Consider the following 21,808-nt stretch of genomic DNA (forward strand, 5'->3'; position numbering starts at 1 on the left):
CTCAGTTCTCCACTCATTGGGATCACACCCCCAAATAAACTACCCTATACAAGCCTTTGTTTCAGGCTCTGCTTCCTGAAAGCACCCAAGATAAGTCACTGATCCTTGTGAACATGGGCCAATAAGTGCCCTGGAATTGAACCAATGACATCAGTTTCTCTCCTCTAAGAGAGGACCAAAGAAATTAACTGAGAAGCTTACCCTGGGTTGAGCTGGCAGCTCCTCTCTCCTTCCTCCGGAGGCTAACACTGAAATGATGCACAATTTTCAGTTACTATCCTAAATAAATTATTAATTTGTCTCAGAGCTAAAATCACATATAGGAGGGAAAGAAGGAACTGGAATGAGAATTAGGAGTTCCAGCTGTGTGTCTCTTCAGGCTCTTTCACAAGCCACCACCCCAAGTCAGTCCCTGTGTTTCCACTTTCTGCTGCATGCACTGGTGGGTGTGGGTATGTTAACCTCCTGATCTGTGAAAGGAGAGGCTTGAACAAGAAGTCCCAAGGTCCCCTCCCAGTCCAAACTGTCCCTGGTTCTGTATCCGGAGAAATGTGCAATTCACACAGCTTGAAAAATCCACAGGAAGGGGGTAAAGATATCTCAGAATCAACATCAGAGCAGGACTGTCTCTGCCCCTACTTCTGACATGTTGAACTTCCTCATATGAGAACCCTGCCTGTGGTGTTCGTGGACAGAAACACCCACTTCTGCACAGAATCACCCTTCGAGAAATATTTGTGTAGTGAATATTTCTCTTGTTACGCAAAAGGAAGGGTTGGTTGTTTATTTTGGGACAATCCTACAACCGTACCCACTACTACAAAGGTTGTTACTGCTCTGCTAATGGGAAATGAGGTTTAAAAACATTATCAGTGCATTTCTGAACATCTTTATCCTCTCTCTATGCATTTATCACAAGATGTCTTTTTTTCACCCCTTCGGGAGCTCACAAAGACCCTTTGCAGGGTCTGGCTCCACTAGACTGTTGGGAAGAGTCCCTTGCACCTTCTCTCCACATCGCCACCATCCTAGCTTGGGCCTGGTCTGGCTGCAGCCCCAGCCTCCAACATGCCCTCTCTCCTCCCTCCCTCTGCCTGCCACCTCCCCTCAGGTTGTCTACCGCTAGGTAATGGATGTCTCTTCCTTCTCCCTGCTCACAGACTGCCCCTCCCTGAGGGCTTTGGCTCTTGGGTGATTTAATATTTATGTGGTTTTAGGCTGCAGCTCCACGGATCTCACTTTTATGTTAGACACCTTCACCTCTCTGGGTCCTCTGGGGGATCTGGGATCTGCAAGGAAAGAGCTAAGTGGGTGGAGGCTTCTCCCCTATCATCCCACTCCATTTCAGCAAGATACAGGCAGGGAAGTCATTCAAAAGGCCAGATGAAAGTTTAGCCAGAGAGACAAGACAGACTGGCTATGCACATTGGCCTCTGGGAGGATGGGGAGGTGCAGAGAGGGTGGGCTGCAGAGGGCTCTCATCTCTGGGCTGGCCCCAGACACCCCTTCTCCCACTGTTCAGAGGAAAACTCCATGTTGGAAGGAAACTGTGTAAAATTAATCAGTAGCTAAATATACAGTCTTCCTCCTGATAATCTGTTATAAATGACATCACCAAGTGCACTCTACGGGCAACAGCACTGAGATCATAACATCAAGGAGAAAAATGAGCTTGGTGTTGGCAGGGTGGTGGGCAAGAGCACAACCCTGGAGCCAGGCTGTTGGCACTAAAATTGCAGCTCCACCTTGGGCAGGTCACTGAGCTCCTCTGTGCCTCTCTTCTCTCACTTAGAGAATGGGATTCCTGGCCAGGTGCGGTGGCTCACACCTGTAATCCCAGCACTTTGGGAGACTGAGGCGGGAGATCACTTGAGGCCAGGAGTTCAAGACCAGCCTGGCCAACATGGCGAAACCCCGTGTCTAATAAAAATACAAAAATTAGCCAGGCATGGTGGTGCACACCAGTAATCCCACCTGCTCGGGAGGCTGAGGCCAGAGAATCACCTGAATCTGGGAGGCAGAGGTTGCGGTGAGCCAGTATCACGTCACTGCACTCCATCAGAGCAGGACTCTGTCTCAAAAGAGAGAGAGAGAGAGAGAGAGAGAGAGAGAGAGAGAGAGAGAGAGAGAGAGAGAAAGAATGGGATTCCTATTTTACAGGGTTGTTTAGAGGATAATCAGTAACTATAAGACCCATAACTGTTTGCTGTCATGATCCTTGTCATTTTTATTGTTGCTGTTGCACTAACACTGTAGACTGGTGGAACTGTGGGTCCTGAGACAAACTCAATCCTGGGTCCCCCAGAGGATGCTCCCATCCCTGTAACCAATATGGGAGTGGGTGCATGTCAGTCAGACTGACCCAAAGAACTTTTCTTCAGAAGGTGGGGCAGGATTGGTGCCAGCATTCGTCAATTTTTATCCACATGAGAAACAGGAAAAGAGTCTTGGGGCTGCTTCCTGCTTGGCTGAAGGCCACCTCTGGACCTGCAGCTGACCAGCAGGGCTCCACAGACCCCAGCCTTTGTAGTTTTCTCCCTCCCAGATCCAATCGGTATCCCTTCTTGTCTTCCTTTCTTGTACCTCTGCGAACTGCTTGGAACATACGGTCACTAGGTTTCTCCTTCCATGGGTCACTGCAGTGTCCACTATTCTAATTCAGACCTTCAAGAAACTGTCTGTGATGCCAGCCTTGTTAGGTAGCCTTCCTATAACTGGGGAGTCATCTCTTTGGAGTGGAGGTGATACTGCAGACTCTGAGCTGTGAATATAGCTGGATCCTTCCTGGGCCAGACTGTGCAAAGATGACTGCCAGTAATCCCTCCCATCCCTCTGTACATGCACATGGCCTCTCCATCAAGAGGTGAAATCTGGTTTCTCTCCCATTAAATTCAGGGTAGTCTTGTGACTTGCTTGGACCAAGAGAGTGGAGCAGAAGCAATGCTGTGGCAAGTCTGGGACCCGACATTCCTAGGCCTGGAAGCTTCTGCTTTAAATTTCTTGGAACACTTAGGAAGCTTAGCCTAGCCTGCTGCATGATGAAGACATGGGATGAGGATGGGAGAGAAAAGTCCAGCCTTCCAGGGTCCAGATGAGCCCAGCCCCAGCTGCCCCCACCAGCTGAATGCAACCACAGGTATGAGCTCAGGCAAGACCAGCAGAAGAATCATCAAGGCCACCCTCAGTATTGCAAGAAATGATAAAGTGTGGTTGTCTTAATTCACTAATTTTGGGGATAGTCTGTTAAGTAGTGCAGATAACTAGTACACTTTTCTTTTTTTTTTTTTTTTTTGAGGCGGAGTCTTGCTCTGCCGCCCAGGCTGGAGTGCAGTGGCCGGATCTCAGCTCACTGCAAGCTCCGCCTCCCGGGTTCACGCCATTCTCCTGCCTCAGCCTCCCAAGTAGCTGGGACTACAGGCGCCCGCCATCTCGCCCGGCTAGTTTTTTGTATTTTTTAGTAGAGACGGGGTTTCACCATGTTAGCCAGGATGGTCTCGATCTGCTAACTAGTACACTTTTCAAATTCCCCAAAGCACCCATATTCAGTTCATCGGTGCTGAAGCTGACATCGTTATGTTTATAGAATTACTGAGAATTCACGTACTCTCAACTTTTGAAATGGTAGGGGGAACAACATACAGGAAGGCAAAAATCAGGTAGCCAGTTTCATTGCTTACGCAGCTTGGCAAAATCACAATGACAATTAGCTTTTAACAAGTGGTGCCTTTGTTTCTCTGCTGGGTCATCTAGGGTCCTCCTTTAGTACCAACTCTTGAACACCTGGTTCTTTTCTAGCAAGTCTTGGCCTTCCTTCTAGCTGAGCTTGTATCTGAGAGTCTTTCTCTACTTCCTTCACCCTCAGAAGCCTTGGAGTCTGGGTCGCAGGTCCACATTGCCAGATCAGAGCTGCTCTTTCTTCACGGTTATCAAATATCAAAAGGGAATCCTCCCCTGGATTCCCACAGGCTGAAATGTTCTGGCTTTACCTCATTTACATATGAACCCTTAATTCCTGTAGTCACACTTCTGCTGCAAGATAGGAGGAGGAAGCGATAGAGTTATTGTAGCCAGTCTTTCTGAATGTGGCATGTCAAGGCAGCTTTTATGTCTTACTTCAGGGGAGCAGAATATTCCTAAATCATCCTGTTTAAACATCTAGAGTGCTGCTAATTTCCACAGTTATCCCTCAAAAAACTATGTCTTGTTATTCTATATACAAATGAAACACGTTGCTTGTAGAAAAATTTAAAAATAACAGACTGAGGCCAGGTGCAGTGGCTCACTCCTGTAATCCCAGCACTTTGGGAGGCCGAGGCAGGCGGATCACGGGGTCAGGAGATCGAGACCATCCTGCCTAACACTGTGAAACCCCGTCTCTACTAAAAAAAAATACCAAAAATTAGCTGGGCAAGGTGGCGGGCGCCTGTAGTCCCAGCTACTGGGAGGCTGAGGCAGGAGAATGGCGTGAACCCGGGAGGCGGAGCCTGCAGTGAGCCGAGATCGCGCCACTGCACTCCAGCCTGGGCGACAGAGCGAGACTACGTCTCAAAAAAAAAAAAAAAAAACAGACCGAAAAGGGGGGCGGGTGTAGTGAATCACTCATAATTCTACCACTTTGCAATAACCACAGTAAAGGCTGGAGATTACTATTTCAGATTTTTCACTCATGTTTAAATAGTTATAATGAAAACCATTTGACCAGGGTGTGCATACTAATTTTTAATTTGTTAATTTCATTTAGTATATTACGAACAGAGCTTCATATCAACAAAGATAAACTGACAGTATCATAGATAACAGGCCAGCAGCACTTTAGTGGCCTTGTAGTTTTCTATTATATGAATGTACTACATACATTTTAGATTTTTTTTTTTTTTTCAGTGAACTGTCTGTTGCTGGGCACATAGATCACTCCGTGTTTTTCCATATTTAAACATTATGTATATGGTAAATATGTAAGAACGTATGCAATTTCATGCACATCGTTTAATTAATTCAGGAATCCCCCACTGTTGTATATTTAGGGTTTTCCCAGCTTTTCAACAATCTAAGCAGTGCAACATCTTTTTCATCCATCTTTGCAGTTTCAGTAGTAATTTGTGAGGAAGCAAGATTAACAGCAAAATTCAAAGTCACCTTGAACCATGAATCACAGGACGGCCAATGAAAAGACTGATAAACCTTTTGTTAAAAGTCTTCTCGTGGCTGGGTGCGGTGGCTCACGCCTGTAATGCCAGCTCTTTGGGAGGCCGAGGCGGGCAGATCATGAGGTCAAGAGATTGAGACCATCCTGGCCAACATGGTGAAACCCTGTCTCTACTAAAAAAAAAATACAAAAATTAGCCGGGCATGGTGGCATGTGCTTGTAGTCCCAGCTGCTTGGGAGGCTGAGGCAGGAGAACTGCTTGAACCCGGGAGGTGGAGGTTACAGTGAGCCGAGATCATGCCACTGCACTCCAGCCTGGGTGACAGAGCGAGACTCCGTCTCAAAAAACAAACCAACCAAAAGGCTCTTCTGGTATGAAGAGGACTTGCTTAGCAGGATGTGGCTCTAGGATACAAATTCGAGGTGGCTTTTCCACTGGTAGTCACTCCCTGGACTATCAATTTGGGGCTAGAAGCTCAAACTGTTACATAAGTGAGTGGAAGAGAGAGAGGAGAGCGGTTCCAACATCCTCAAAGCAGATGCATGCCAAACCCCTATCTAGTCTGTGTGCGGCTGCTGAACATGAGGATGCTGTGTGCTTTACCCACTGCTAAAGACCTCATCCAAATCAGATGCTGAGTGCAGTTGATTCTCCCTTGACAATGTATTTTTCTACATTGTTCCTTCTACACCCTGGTACCAGGCCTCAATCACTTCTCGGGCTATTGCAATGGCCCCTGATTGATATCCGTGCCCTCTATCACTCTTCTTCCAAGACTTCCTAAAGGTCAGAGTTTGCTAGCCCCTGCTCAATCAGCCACAGTGGTAATAAGTAACACATCTTCTGTAGTAGGCATTGCCAAATGCTGGAATGAAAAAATAATCATTTGACTAATATTTATTACACATCGGGTAGTTTGCTAGGTGCTCAGGAAACAAAAAGGAAGCAGCTATGGCTCCCTGTCCTCCAGGGACTCAGGTCTGATGGTGAAGACAGGCAAACAATCAGTGAGAGGGGACTATGACATGGACTCTCCTAGAGCCAGGTCATGAGAAGGATTCCAGAGGTGCCTGAATGCACACGGCCAAGCAAAGCCATCTTGGAGCAGGTAATCCATGAGTTGATTCTCAAAAGAAAAGGACAAATCTGTCAGACAGGAAAAAGGAGGTCCAGTCCCTGCCTTTTTGTACCTAGATGAGGAAGCGCCACTTTCCAAGAACTCTGGCTCTTTCTAGCTAATCCAAATCATCCACCACGTCACATCCCCTGTACCGCTATCTGTGTAAGTTGCCAGCCTCCCACATCAAGTGTCTCAAGTATCTCTGCCTCGGTGTCTCTGGATTTTGCCCAGCCTCGTGCAGGTGCAAGCCAGAAGTGCATGGCAAATAATGCACCAGGGGGATGGGAATGGGTGGCCCTATAACCCAGCCTCCAGTGGGACATGCCACATGGTACTGCAGAGGGTCTTCCGTGGGGCTGAATTCCAGGTGCCCACAGTGACAATCAGCTCATTCATGCATCCCACGACTGGCTTTTCCTCCCATCCAGTTGCGTTTTGCCCACTCCCTCACTTCTGTCCCCTGGATCCACTCCCATATGAACTACCTGCAACCAAGTTCTTGTCTGAGACTCTGCTGTTGGGAAAACCTAAAATAAGGCGCATTCTACACTGCCTGTGGTTCCGGGGTCCTAAGCAAGATCGAGGGCTCCATCTTAGATCAAAGGGGCCAAAGAAGAAAGAGGAAAGGAGTCCATTTGGGGTCTACGTTCCGCTCCTCCTTATCTGACTTTGCACTCTCATCTCATCTGATCTCATCTCACACAGACTCCAACTTCCTTGAACCTGAGGAATCCTAGTGTGTTCTCACCACCTCTGTGCTGCCTGCCCTGGAGGGAGTTTTCGGACGCTGGGGCAGCTCCCACACAGGTCTGCTTAATGACTTTCTGGAAGAAATCAGAGGTGACAGAGCACTGTAGAGTATCACAATGTGCCGGCTCCGAATCCCTGCGCCCTGGGCGACTGGAGAAGGACAGGACAGATGGCAACTGTCAGGCCATTAATTGCACGATGTTTCTCAGAGGTGGCCAGGAAAAGGCTTTGCTGGTGGCTCAGTTTCTGTCCAATCACTATTAGAGTGGAGGAGAGAAGGGAGCACTGTGACTTCTTCCCTGCCCACTCCTCATCTGCCTTCGCAAGCCCCAGGCGTGTGACGTTGAGAAGCTTTGTCACAGGGTCAGAGTGAGTGTGGACAATCAGGTTTGGCCTTGAGGAGCTGCAGCAGGAGGTACCCCGTGAGCCCAATACTGGGGTCTCTGGGGAAGAGTCTACCATGGGCCATGTTGATTCCATAAGCATCTAAACCACTGCATGCCTACCCTCTCTTCTCTCTCTGCCCCCATAATAGCTTACCAAGTTCCCCTTTAAGCTCCCAGCACCCCTCCTTTACCCCATACCCACATTAAGACTATTCTGACAAAAGTGTGTCTATAAGGATCAGAGTCACAAAATAAACAAACTTAAGGACTTAGCTAACATTTCATAGCACTTTGAGATTATTATTATTATCACTTTTTTTTTTGAGAGAGAGAGAGAGTCTCGTTCTGTTGCACAGGCTGGAGTGCAGTGGCACGATCTCAGCTCACTGCAACCTCCACCTCCCAGGTTGAAGCAATTCTCCTGCCTCAGCCTCCCAAATAGCAGGGACTATAGGCATGCACTACCATACCCAGCTAATTTTTGGAATTTTTTTTTTTTTTTTTTAAGTAGAGACAGGGTTTCACCATGCTTTAGCCCGGCTAGTCTCGAACTCCTGACCTCAAACAATCTGCCTGCCTTCGCCTCCCAAAGTGCTGGGACTACAAGTGTGAGCCACCATGCCTGGCCCACTTTGTGGTTTCATAAGGCATCACTCGCATATGTCATTTGAACCACCAAGCATGCTATGAAGTAAACTTGACTGCAACCACCATTCTACAAATGAGGAAAATGAGGCTCAGAGAGGCTCCATGGTATGCCCAAGGTCACCCGGCCAATGAGTGGTGACATCAGAGAAGGAACTCAAGTCTGCCTTTCTTTCCTCTATGTTCGCTGGAACCTCGGCCTCCTGGTAATCTGTGGGAAAAGATTCCAGTTTCCTTGGGAGGGAAGTTCATTGAAACACTAGGTCTTTGCTGCAAGAGCCAAGGAAAGAGAGATCCATGAACTCTGCACCACTCAAGAGGAACTTTAATTGAACAATGTTTCTCAGAGGTGGCCAGGGAAAGGCTGTGCTGGTGGCTCAGTTTCTGTCCAATCAGAAACTCGTTCCTCTCTTCCTGCCTTCGGAGGCCTTGGGCCTTGAGATCACCTATGGCAACACGGCTTCCCTGCTCAGGGTCATGTCCTCATGTGCAAGCGTGGAGAAGAAGCATGTACACGCATTGACTCAAACTCCTCCGCTCATTCACCCATATTCATTTGTCAGTGACCCAATAAGGCTGGCACTTGCAAGGCTCTGGAATAGAACCCTAAGAAAGCAGCGAGCATCTAAACAGAGGCCTGCGATACGGGATAAGTCTTCCAACAGAGAGCTGGGCAGATCTGTGCGACCGCCAAGGCTATGGGTGTGAGTATCTTTGTGACAGGAGAAAGCTCTGTATTCACATCTGTATCCCTGAGTTATAAAACTGTCATTGTTTCTAAGAAGCAAAAGGCATGTTCTTCCACGTGTCCCCACTGAATGTTTAAAGATCCTACAGCCAGCTGTGCCAAGGCCAGGATTCCATCCACACCTTTTCAGAGCACCAGGGGTTGAAATAATGCTTTCTGATCTAAAGGTGGGGCTTCTAGGAGAGCATGCTAGTGTTCTTGTCACAGGTGATGTTGGCATCATGTGGCAGTCTCCCTCCCCCAGACAGGCATCCCAGATCTTCAGGGAGAGGGTATTGTGGCCAGGACTCTAGCCTGGCTTTGGCATCAAACCTAAAATCTGGACATGCATGTCTAGTGCTCTCCTGGAGGGCAGAGCCGGGTAAGTTTGTGTTGCAGCCACCAGTATCCTGTTAGAAGCCCTGCTCCCTGCACACCAAGTTCAGGAGAGATAGCCACCTGTGAGTCGAATGCAGACAATGATTTTTAGGTCCCGGGGCTTGTTTCTCAAGTCCTCTCAAAAAGCTCTTTTTACTCACAACACTTCTGACACCAAATGCGTGAATTGTTTCTTCTTCTTTTTTTTTTCCTTACATCAACCAATTCTCCAACCTTTCAAACACCAGCTGGGTGTTCAAGATTTCAATTCAATTCCATTCTGATACTTACTACCTAGAGTTAGGGCAAACTCAGCACTTAAAGGCTCAGTCCCACAAGACTGCTCCCTTCTTGGAACTCTGGCTGCAATTGTCAGGTCTCCTGTACTTTGAATGAACTGACTATCAACAGGGGATTTCCATGACCCCCATCTTCATGCTCAGTAATTTCTGGAATGGCTCACAGAACTCAGAAACACACTTTACTGACTGTCGTCAGTTTATTATAAAGGAGAAAACCCAGGAACAGCCAGATGGAATAGATGCACAGGGCAACGTATGGAGAGTGGGGAGCACGGAGCTTCCGTGCTCTCTCTGGGTGGTGGTAGAAACTTAATTGCCAATGCACCATCCTCCCAGGGCCTCCACATGCTCTCCAGACCAGAAGCTCTCTGACTACCACCCTCCATTGTTTAGGGGTTTTTGTAGAGTTTTCATGACCTCAGGTGATCTGCCCCCCTTGGCCTCCCAATGTGCTGGGACTACAGGCATGAGCCACCATGCCCAGCCACCTGAGGTCAGGAGTTTGAGATCAGCCTGGCCAACATGGTGAAATCCCATCTCTACTAAAAATACAAAAATTATCAAGGAATGGTGGCGTGCATCTGTAATCGCAGCTACTTGGGAGGCTGAGGCATGAGAATCACTTGACCTCAGGAGGCGGAGATTGCAGTGAGCCAAAATTGCGCCACTGCACTCCAGCCTAGGTGATGGAGCGAGACTCCATCACAAAAAAGGAAGAAGAAGGAGAAGGGAGAAGGGAGAAGGGAGAAGGGAGAAAGGAGGAAGAAGGAAGAAAAGGAAGAAGGAAGAAGAAAGAGTTTTCATCATATCAGCCTGATGGATTATTAACTCACGCTCCAGCTCCTGTCCTGTCCCTGGAGGCTGCAGGGGATGGTAAACATTCCAGGCCTTTAATCAAGCCTTCACCTTTCTGGAAACTGCCCCATTCTGAAGGTATCTAAGGGCTCACCAAGAGTTGTTTCCTTAGCACAAAAGATGCTCCTATCACCCAGAAAATTCCACGGATTTAGGAGTTCTGTGTCAGGAACCAGGGACAAAGACCAAAAATCTATTTCTTATAGTCCCATCCTCTCAACCCACTGGCTCTGACAGGTTCCCTCTCCACATAGACCAGAGAAACCCACCTCTGTGCCACCCTGAACATCACAGAGTGGGGCCTAAATATTCCTTATCATGCATGATCAGTCCCAGGTCCTCAAGCCACACCATGAGGGAGTCATTGCTGCTGTGTTCTTGTTATAGTGATGAAGACGTGGCACGCACACCAAAAGGCAGGTCACCCCCTGGCAGCTGCCACACAGGGAGACCCCCACTGCTCTGCAGGCTCCTGGATCACCATCTCATCTGGACACAGACTTCTCCAGACGCTGCACTGGCAATTTGAATTCTACCACCACCTGAGAGACAATGACAGCAAACATTCCTGCAAGCTTTGGAGCCAGGGGTTAGGCAGGCTTCCAGTGGAATATCACATGACGGGTTGCTCTGTCAAAACCCTCGACTAATTCATTGGAATTTTTTTCTAAAGCAGTGAGAGTGGGTTAACAACAGATCTGATAATGTAGACGCTCTCCAACCCCAGCACAGGCATAATCTACCCACTTGAGTTTAAAGGCCCGGAAACCTGCAGGAGGTGGCTCCCAGCTGAATTTCCATGGAACCTGGTCTACACGAAAGGAGACAGAAAGCAAACCTGAGCTGGCAAAAGGGAGACAGGCTCGCGGTTCTCTCCCTTTCACCAAATATGGCCCACATCCTCCCTGTATCATGGGAGGTAGGATACATTAGCGGTGTGTTTATTTTACGACTGACAAAGAACAAAGGAGCCTTTTCTAAAGTTTTGGGAGCCCATGGATTCAGGCCAAGCTCTGATTACAGTGCGTATTTATTCTTAAGTGTCCAGATAAAGAATTCATAATTTTACCCATAAGGACGGACAAAAAGCAAGTTGTCCCCAGTCTATGGTACGCAGAGTAGCAGAGAGCTGCTACAAAACCAGAAAAAGCCCACAGATGACTCACCCAGCTGAGGAAGGTAAACACATTTATTGTCTTTCTATTTTTTTTTTTTTTTCCAATGCTGGTACTTCTGTCTCTTTGCGCCAATGAGACGGGTAACGTTTTAATTAGGACGCTCACTTGTCTTCACTTTTCAAGACAGGTGGGGGAGGATGGTAGTGTTTGGATAATTGAATCCATAACTCCTGTGGTTATAAGTGTGCACAACTAATCAAGGAGAGTGTGTGTGCTTGAGAGAGAGAGAGATGGGAAGGGAGGGAGGGAGACAGGGTAAGATGGATGAGAACTGAAGGATACAGAGAAGAGAAGGAGTGACTGCACTCCATCTGCAGCGTGCGCGTCTCTGAATGGAAGGTACACAGAGCCACAGAGCGAGGGGAGCAGCCACTGAAGGCTCCTGTTTGTGTGCAGAGCTGGGAGGGTCAGAGGGAGGAGAACCAGAGGTGACAGCAAGACTAGAGGTTTGTGTGTGAGGGAAGCAGCTGGAAAGAGAGGGAGATGCAAAGGAGGAAGTGACCAAGGGGGCTGTGTATGTGTGTTTGAGAGAGCCCGTCCACGTGAGCTGTGGATCAGAGAAAAAGAGAGACAAGAAGAGAAGAAACAGGGAAAGCTTGTATGTGAGAGCGCAAAGGGATTGTGGAATTTGAATGTGAGTGCATGCACGGGGGCCTCCAATCCATGCATTTGGTTTAATGCATCTTGTCTTGTCTAGTTTAACTGTGTATTGTTTTTAGTTTATTTTTCATTCAAAAAGTCATTAAAAATAAGAATAGAAGACTGGAGGAGCCGGGCGTGGTGGCTCACGCCTGTAATCCCAGCACTTTGGGAGGCCAAGGTGGGTGGATCACGAGGTCAGGAGTTCAAGACCAGCCTGACCAACATAGTGAAACTCTATCTCTACCAAAAATACAAAACATTAGCTGGGCGTGGTGGCAGGCACCTGTAATCCCAGCTACTCAGGAGGCTGAGGCAGGAGAATTGCTTGAACCCCGGAGGCAGAGGTTGCAGTGAGCCGAGATCATGCCACTGCACTCCAGCCTGGGCGACAATGCAAGACTCCATCTCAAAAAAGAAAAGAAAAAGAAAAACTGGAGGGAAGGAGAAATCACCCACAGACCTACCTCTCAAAAACAAACGAAGCAGGCTTTGCATTTTTTTCTCTAGACGTAGCTGTAAATCCTATTTAATTGGACTTCAGAATTCAGTGGTGAAATTTACCTGTGAGAACTTACATTAAGTATTTAGCAAAGGTTCCCACTGAGAGAAAGCAGGTGGGAAATGCTGTTTGTTGTCTCTTTTGGCCTGTACTTCTCTGAAGAAGCAGCTCTTCCAAAGGAATGTCCTATGTTCAGTTACAGAACTGAATCAAGCCAATAAAGTGAAGCCAATAAAGAAGGGTAATGCATTTTGAAATCCCTCCCTTTTAAGCTTCCTCTGGATGTCACTGGGACAGGAAAGCCACGCCTCCACATCCCGTGGAGAGGCACATCAGCCTGGGAGAGTTAGTGCACAGCTGTTTCTCCCTGCAGGCTCCCAGATGGGAGGATCTGACTCTCACCTCAAGGAATGCAGCCAGTTCTTATAAGCAAAACATGCACTCACGTTTCTAACTTCAGTTATCTTTGGCTGGCTAGAACTTCAAATCTGCTATTTTCCAAGACTGTACATATCCAAGAATGACTTCATGTTGTCACTATACGTGAGATACTTTGTCTTGGCATGAGGTTCCTGGCTCACAAGCACTCAGAAAAATCAGGCGCTTCCCCACTGTCTCTGGTCCTTGATACCAGACCAAAGACGAAGGGCAACCTAAATTTTATTCATCTGACTATACAATAATTTTTAAATTATTTCAAACATCTGGATACTTACTACATTTTTTTTTCTTTGCTTGTATATGCTGGTCATTTGGCAAGGTGCTTCACGCATGGATCTTTTTACTTTTGTTTTTGCCTATAATGAACGGCACCCTTTTAACTTGGACTCCAGGGAAGCTCAGGGAAGGTGATTTGCCTGCATCTTTGATTAGGATGCCTCAAAATTTGTAGATTTTCGTCAGGAACAGGTCTAATTTTAGTCTTTTCCCTGTGTTTCCTACCTATAATCTTCTCTCTCTCTCTCTCTCTCTTTCTCTCTCTCCCTCTCTCTCTCTAGCATTACTCTCAGAATTTTAGAAAACATTCCCAATTTGCCATCCTTATTACTGACTAGCCTTTGCTTGATGTCAGTTCTACCGTTTCCTTGCCCTGCCATCACCTAGCAGAGATGGAACAGATGTGAGTCTGCCTGGAAGCCCTAACGTTGGTAAATCACATCAGCCCCTCTCCATAGCAATGCTGTTCGGTCTGGGTGGTCCAGGTGGGTTGTCTCCCCCTCCTCCAGGCCCCTGGTCGCAACCATGTGACCATGATCTGGTTAATCAGAGTACTCCATCCCACTGAAACCAGTTCAGATATGAGCCAATCCAAGACAGGTCAACCAGAATCCGGGAACATTTGCTAGAAGTATAAGGAAAGGCTTTGCTTCCCTCTGGGATACTAAGCTGTAAGGATGATGCAAGTTGGGACTTGCTGGGGGCCGTATTCTACTCATATGGAAAGCCTTATTCTACTCATATGGAAAGCCGTATTCTATTCACATGGCTGTATTCTACTCAAAGCTGTATCTACTCAAAGCTGTATTCTACTCATATGGCTGTATTCTACGCACATGGAAAGCCTTCCCAAGAATGAAATTAAGGCAAATAGAAAGATGGGGGGAGGTGGGGGAGAGGGAGGGGGGAGAGGGAGGGGGAGAGTGGGGGGGAGAGGGAGGGAGGGAGGGAAGGAGAAAGAGAGAGAGACAGAGAGAGACAGAGAAAAGCATCACTGGAGCACCTTGATCCAGGTGTGCTTGAGCATATATATACAATGAGCCAATGCTTCCTTCTTTCACATAACCTATTTTAAGTCGATTTTCTCTACCCTACAATGGCTAAGAATCCAGACCAGGACAGCTGGTTCTGCTGGACCTTGCTGGGATCTTCTCCTGTCCCCTCCAACTGGTTCTTGCAGATCTGCCTAATGAAAACCACATAAGGAAAGCTGTAATGCCCAGTATATTTGTTCCCAAAGCTCTCCCAAACTCTACCCTTACCTAAAATGTTTTACTTGCATGGAGACTCTGCTTGCCAAGATGCACTATGCCACCACCGATCTCTCCACCCCATCCCCTTCCTATTTTCTGGAGTTTGCAGGGAAGAGTTGGGAAGGCAAGGGCCAAAAATGTATCATTTGAAGAGAAGATAATGACCAGTTATCTGGAAACTATGCTTCTCAGTGGAAAGTCACTGAGATAACAGTAAATGGTAACCCTACCCCTATGCACATTAATTCCACAAATTTGACGCCGATTTACATGTTTAAGATAGAGATGTAATGACGTTGGAATTAGTAAAAATATCTCCAAGATTCTGATAGCAGCTTAACCCACGGTGTCCGTGTTCAACAGTCCATGAGCAGCTGTTCTTCTTTCTGTCTTCACAGGTCACTTGACGGGAAACTGGAAGGGGCTACACCAGGGCCACTAGCTAGGCAGGCAGCATTTAAAGCAGGAACCCTGCCACCTTTTCTTTATTCCCTCTTTGAATACAGGCAATTGCAATCTTAACACCTGCTGACTGTAATAACTTAGAGGCTGAGTCAATGTGCCTGCATGGATGTCCTGAACATCCACTGAGGACTATTTATTAAAGCATTGTTCTGATTTATCGTTATCATCATTATCCATCGTTACTAGCAGCAGAAGCACATTCAAGCATGGGGCCTTTACATCAATGCGCCCTCTGCCTCACAGCAGCTGTGCCCACAGCACACTCCCTCCCTTCATTCAGCTCCTTATCGAAAACCTCACCTCCTTAGGGATGACTCCACCTAAGGGGCACCCTTTTCCTCCCTCCCTCTCCATTTTCCCCTTCCCTGGTTTTCTTTATTTCTTCTCCATCATACTTTCCTCTACCTGACCTACTTCATATTTATTTTTTTTCATGTGGGTATTGTCTCTCTTTCTCCTCAGAATGTAAGATCCACAAGAGAAACGCTGTTTTGTTACTTGTAGTTTTTGTTGGGATTTTTTTTTTTTTTTTTTGAGACGGAGTCTCGCTCTGTCACCCAGGCTGGAGTGCAGTGGTGCGATCTCCACTCACTGCAAGCTCCGCCTCCCGGGTTTACGCCATTCTCCTGCCTCAGCCTCCTGTGTAGCTGGGACTACAGGCGCCCACCACCGCACCCGGCTAATTTTTGTATTTTTAGTAGAGACAGGGTTTCACCGTGTTAGTCAGGATGGTCTCGATCTCCTGACCTCGTGATCCGCCCGTCTCGGCCTCCCAAAGTGCTGGGATTACAGGCGTGAGCCACCGCACCCGGCCAAGACTCTTGGTGACTGTATTAGACTTAACAACACACACATGCAATGTATTGATTATTTCCTACATACCAGGCACCGTTCCAAGTACTTCAGATGTATTAACTCAGTTAATTCTCAAGAAAACCCTGGAAGATAAGCACCATTCCCATTCCCATTTTTGGATGGAGAAACCAAGGCACAAGAAGGTTAATGAAACTGCCTGTGGTTCTGCAACCAGTAAATGTCAGAAAGAGGCTTTGAATGCTTCCAAGGCCAGACCCAGAGCTGTGGCTCCTAATCACCCCACCACATACAAAGCAATCGTTAGGGAAAAGTTCTCTCATCGCCCTGTTCACTGCTGGTGGGACCAAAGCCCACAGAGGTGGGAAAACATTGCACTAAGGTCACAGGGCTGAGAACCTGCAGTCATGTGGCCGGAGTCCAGGACCCAATTTCCGACCCAATATGCTGTACTCATTTAGTTCATTTGTTGCCTTGACATAGTTTTTATATCTCCATTTGATAGATGCAGAAATTGAGGTTTAAAAGACCATGCTGGGTTTCACAACTAGTAACTGCCGAAGGAATAAACTGTATGTGTCACGCAAAGAGTGAATGAATTTGTATTTATTAAAAAATATTGGCCGGGCGCGGTGGCTCACGCTTGTAATCCCAGCACTTTGGGAGGCCGAGGTGGGCGGATCACGAGGTCAGGAGATCAAGACCATCCTGGCTAACACAGTGAAACCCCATCTCTACTAAAAAAATACAAAAAATTAGCCGGTCGTGGTGGCAGGGGCCTGTAGTCCCAACTATACTCGGGAGGCTGAGGCAGGAGAATGGCATGAACCCAGGAGGCGGAGCTTGCAGTGAGCCGAGATGGCGCCACAGCACTCCAGCCTGGGCGACAGAACGAGACTCCGCCTCAAAAAAAAAAAAAAAAAAAAAAAAATATATATATATATACACACACACATTTTTTGATTCAACAAAATTGTGTGTGTGTATCTATGAGAGAGAGAGAGAGGAGAGAGAAATGCTTCTGAATGGGGAAGCTTTAACTTAAACTGTCTTTTGTCGGCAGTTTAAACCTCTTTCCTTCAGTGTTTTTTTTCTGTTTGTTTTGTTTCGTTTTCTGTTTTTTGTTTTTTTGAGATGGAGTCTCACTTTGCTGCCCAGGCTGGAGTGCAGTGGCACAGTCTCGGCTCACTGCAACCTGCACCTCCCGGGTTCAAGCGATTCTCTTGCCTCACCCTCCCAAGCAGCTGGGAATACAGGCACCTGCCACCACGCCCAGCTAATTTTGGTATTTTTAGTAGAGACGGGGTTTTGCCCTGTTGGCCAGTCTGGTATCGAACTCCTGGCCTCAAGTGAGGCCACCCACCTTGGCCTCCCAAAGTGCTGGATGCTTCAGTATTACTGAATTTATATTGGATTTATCACTGCCACTACTAGAAAATATTTTACCAATAAAGTGGATAGAGCTGCTTTTCTCTCCTTTTCTTAGAAGAGTCCTAAGGCCTCTTCTATGCTAACCACAAGAGAATATTTAGGTCCCACCTTCTCATCTCTCTGATGATAACACCAGTCCTTGGGGAAGGGGAATGATTTGCACAAGGTCATTCGGTTAGTGAGCAGCAGAAACCCCATCATGGTGATCTTTTGAAATCAGACCAACTCAGAAGTCAGGTTGTTCCAGATTAATGTGTATTCGTGGTATGCAACCTAGGAAGAATCCTTTTATCCCGGATGAATTTGGAAATGAGAAAATAGTTACAGAGAGAGAGAGGAGAGAGAATGAGAGAATGCTTCTGAATGGGGAAACTTAAACTGTCTTTTGTCAGGAGTTTAAACCTCTTTCCTTCACTGTTTTTTTGTTCTGTTGTGTCTTTTTTAAATTTATTTTTTATTTTTATTTTTTTAAGATGGAGTCTCACTCTGCAACCTTCTGCAACCTCCGCCTCCCGGGTTCTGCACCATAAATGTCAAACACTAGGTTTTTAGACTCATCTATCCTCAACAGCATTTATTTGAACATCAGTCTCTATCAGATGGTTCCCTTAAACTTCACAGGAGTATTCCAACCCTAGGGTTCCTCCCACTCCACCCGGAGGGTTCACATGTCCACAGAGTTCAAGAGCAAGGACATAATGGATATTGAAGATGTCCTCTGTACTATCTCATTTGCTATTTCAGAATCTCATTGTCTTAGAAGTTTCCCTGAAGTCCTACATTGCTGGGCATGTGGTAAGATAATCCAGGCTGCTTTCTCCTTGATAGGGGACTCCCTACTCTGGGACGCTGGGAGAGGAAAGCATGGACCAGGGGAAGAGGCCTGCCTATATCCTCAACCTAAGTGGATCAGTGGACTGACGAGTGATTCAGTCTATGCTGCCAAGGACAAAGGATTTCACACAGAGGTCTGGATACGAAAACTTTGCATCATCCTCAATATGCATGTGCTGAAATGTCCTCTGAGCATATCTCCCTCTGGAGCCAATTAACGGTGTTAGACAGATGGTCTAGGATTCGGAAGGTTGAGGCGCTGGCCAAATATGGTGCCATGTCATTATGAATGGTTGAGTAAATGAGCTTGGCCCCAACCTTAAGACTGCTCTGTTGCTGATCTACTGTAGAATTCACTGCCTATTGGTTCCCTCTTCTCATTTACATCATTGAGAGTTTAGAACCCACAATACTCCAACACACACACGTGAATGCTCACAGGATTCTGAGTGCCCTGGAAGAAGGAGTGAACAAAGGCTGCACGTGTCTTTAGAGGGGAGTAGAGAAAGCAGCTGACCTCCGCTACCTTCCTTGACCTTGCTCTACATCCCCATATTTACGTTTTTTTGTTTTTTGTTTTTTGGTTTCTTTTGAGACAGAGTCTCACTCTGTTGCCCAGGCTGGAGTGCAGTGGCACAATCTTGGCTCACTGCAACCTCCACCTCCCGGGTTCAAGCAATTCTCCTGCCTCAGCCTCTCGAGTAGCTGGGACTACAGGCGCCCGCCACCATGCCCGGCTGATTTTTTGTATTTTTAGTAGAGACGGGGTTTCACAGTGTTAGCCAGGATGGTCTCAATCTCCTGACCTCGTGATCCACCTGCCTTGGCCTCCCACAGTGCTGGGATTACAGGCATGAGCCACTGTGCCTGGCCTTTAATACCGCATTGCAGGGTCACCCAGTCCCTGAATCAACAAGTCTTTTGGGGTCAGGGAGGAGCATATTAGACATTGGCTGTCCCTGTTATTGTTTTTTGGCATTGTTAACTAGAGATTGCATATAATCATAGGCTTTCAAAGCAGGAAAGACTTAGGGATCAACTAAGCCAACCTCTTCATTGTGCCACTGAGAAAGTTAAGCCCAGGGAGGAAGTAATTTTTCTCACTTTAGCTACCCAAATCAACGTCTCTTGACATCAAGCCTTTTTTTTTTTTTTTTTTTTTTTTAAACATGGCACACTTTCCTGCAATTATTTTGCTTCTCTAGACTACAAAACATAAAAGTAGATGGGGAAGATTTATTGCCATTTCGCTTCCTGATGCTGTCTTTTTTGAAAGACAAATGTTTCTTTCCCCTTATTGTTTTGGGATAGGCTTCCTGCATCAAAAATGGGCTTGATTCCATTTAGTGTTGTGAAGCTCGCTTTCACCTAAAGGTTGTCAGTGCCCCGGAATTAGGGGCTGGAATTCCAGATGGAGCTGGACAAGGAGATGGCCATTTCTGGGTCACCCAGCTGCCCAATGCCCTCAGGTAGCCGCAGCAGCGGGGAGGGTAACCTAGTTTGCTTAGGAAATATTGCAGATGTCCCAGTTTATCCGATGCAGTCCTAGAAAAGTATTGGCACTGTCCTGTTTCTAGAGCTCGTGCCGTTCAACCTGCCAAAGCCTCACTGCCCCTTCAGCCTGATGAACTGAAACACAGAGACCAGCATCCCTGCTCCTGCTCCACTTTTGGGCCCCCAACTTTACCATTTCCATTTGGGGTGATTCTCGACTGGATCAAGGCTCTCCTGACATGTCAAGGCTGCCATCTGAGAATAATGGCACATTTCTCAGAACAATCTTCATGGGCACTTGACCCTTACCGCATAAGAAACTGGAGCCAGAAGCTAGGATGTCAGGGTTTGCTTGGTTGTGAGGAGCAAAATTGGCAAAAGGAAGATCTGGGGCAGAACCAGTGAGGTGGGGAGGGCACAGGGACCAGGTAGGCAGGTGATTGGAGACCCGGCCCTCACTGTGCTACTACTGAGTCAAGTCACTTTGGATATCTTCAATCACCACTCTGTGACTTTCGGCTTCCTAATTGTGCACTAAGAAGACCAAAGTGTAACAGGTCAGATGACATGGAATAGTAGTTTGAGATTTTAAAGTAAACCTAGAAGCCATACCTCACAGATCTCCAACATATAGTTCCAGATTCTCCAGCTTGAACTTAGAGGCTTGAAGAAAAATCACAGGAGGTCTTGAGGAGTTGGGGATGAAGGGGAGGATCATGGCTGGCATGGCCTCTACTCTCCACTGCCACCCCCAATCTGGAGCACAACTGTGTTCTCCAGCCCCGATACTCTGCCTACCACCCAAAGTCCATTTACAGATTTCCCTGAAGGAAAAGAGCTTCTACTATCCAGGAAGCTATTGGCACTTTCCCATGAGTTCCATGAGGTCAGGGGCCCTGTCTGTTTTGACTTACCAAGTATCCCCTGTGCCTAGCACAGGCCACAGCACTCAGGCAGTGCTCAAGAGTTACTGGATGAATAAATAAATAGGAGTTCCTTCTTCTTCTGTTCATGCCAAAGACAGCTCACAGATAATTTTCTTTCTAAATGCTGTGTTACGGGGGAAAGGAAGAGTGTCATCGACAGGAAAAGGATTGGAAAGTCTTCCCTTGTGTATGGGCATCAGATTCGACAGCCTACATGTGCCAGTCTGACACACTTGCATGAATCTTTGATAAGATGAAAACCCGGCACCAAAGCTGAGAAGAGCTGCAGATGGACGGGAAATATTCCCAAGAGATTCGGGGCCAGAAACTTAGAAATGTGGGCCTTCTTGGGTTATCACTTCCATGAAATAGGGGTGCATATACTGGTGGGTGTACACGCTGAGATGTCAAGGGCTCCCTCAATCATTTTATTGGTTATAGCCCTCCTTCTGCATTTGACATTTTGAGATCTGGGATCCAGATTTCAAGCTGTAGCAAAAAGTAAATGAAACATAAGTGCTTTGTATCATATGTAAATTATATCTCAATAAAGCTGTTTACAAAAGCAAAAGAAGCTCAAGTACAGCTGAGACTGTGGATGAGGGGACTACACCCAGGCTGAGGCCCCTGTAGCATAAGGGACGGAAACGGGTCACTGGCATGCTGCAGCCTGCACCAGGAGAGCAAAGCCTACAGGTTGAAGTCCCAGCTCGACCATGAAGTATCATGTATCATGTATTGTTATTATTTTATTTATTTATTTATGAGACAGAGTCTCGCTCTGTTGCCCAGGCTGGAGTGCAATGGCGCGATCTCGGCTCACTGCAACCTCTGCCTTCCAGGTTCAAGCGATTCTCCTGCCTCAGCCTCCCGAGTAGCTGGGATTACAGGCATGCACCACAATGTCCAGCTAATTTTGTATTTTTAGTAGATACAGGGTTTCTCCACGTTGGTCAGGCTGGTCTTGAACTCCCAACGTCAGGTGATCCACCCGCCTCGGCCTCCCAAAGTGCTGGGATTACAGGCATTAGCCACCGCGCCCGGCCCATGTATTATTATTACATGTATCTGATTGTTATGAGGACGGTGACCTTGAACAATCCTTTCTCTCTGTCTCAGGTTCCTTATTTGTATCATAAAGGAAGTTGGATGAGATGAGAGCCAGCTTTCTATTATTCTTTGGTTTGGGAATTATTTTAAGACAAGCTAATGAAGTTTAGATAAAATTAGAACAATGTGAGATTTA

The 21,808-nt window shown here is 46.9% G+C and overlaps 1 protein-coding gene across 1 annotated transcript in view; it reads right to left on the minus strand.

Annotated features, from left to right (window-relative positions):
- Nucleotides 1–21,808, minus strand: part of LOC117067683 (protein shisa-6-like) — a 147,529-nt gene that overhangs the window by 42,488 nt on the left and 83,233 nt on the right. The window lies entirely within an intron of this gene.

This window comes from Trachypithecus francoisi, unplaced genomic scaffold, assembly GCF_009764315.1.
Source record: "Trachypithecus francoisi isolate TF-2019V2 unplaced genomic scaffold, Tfra_2.0 Lachesis_group20, whole genome shotgun sequence".
Lineage (NCBI taxonomy): Eukaryota > Metazoa > Chordata > Mammalia > Primates > Cercopithecidae > Trachypithecus > Trachypithecus francoisi.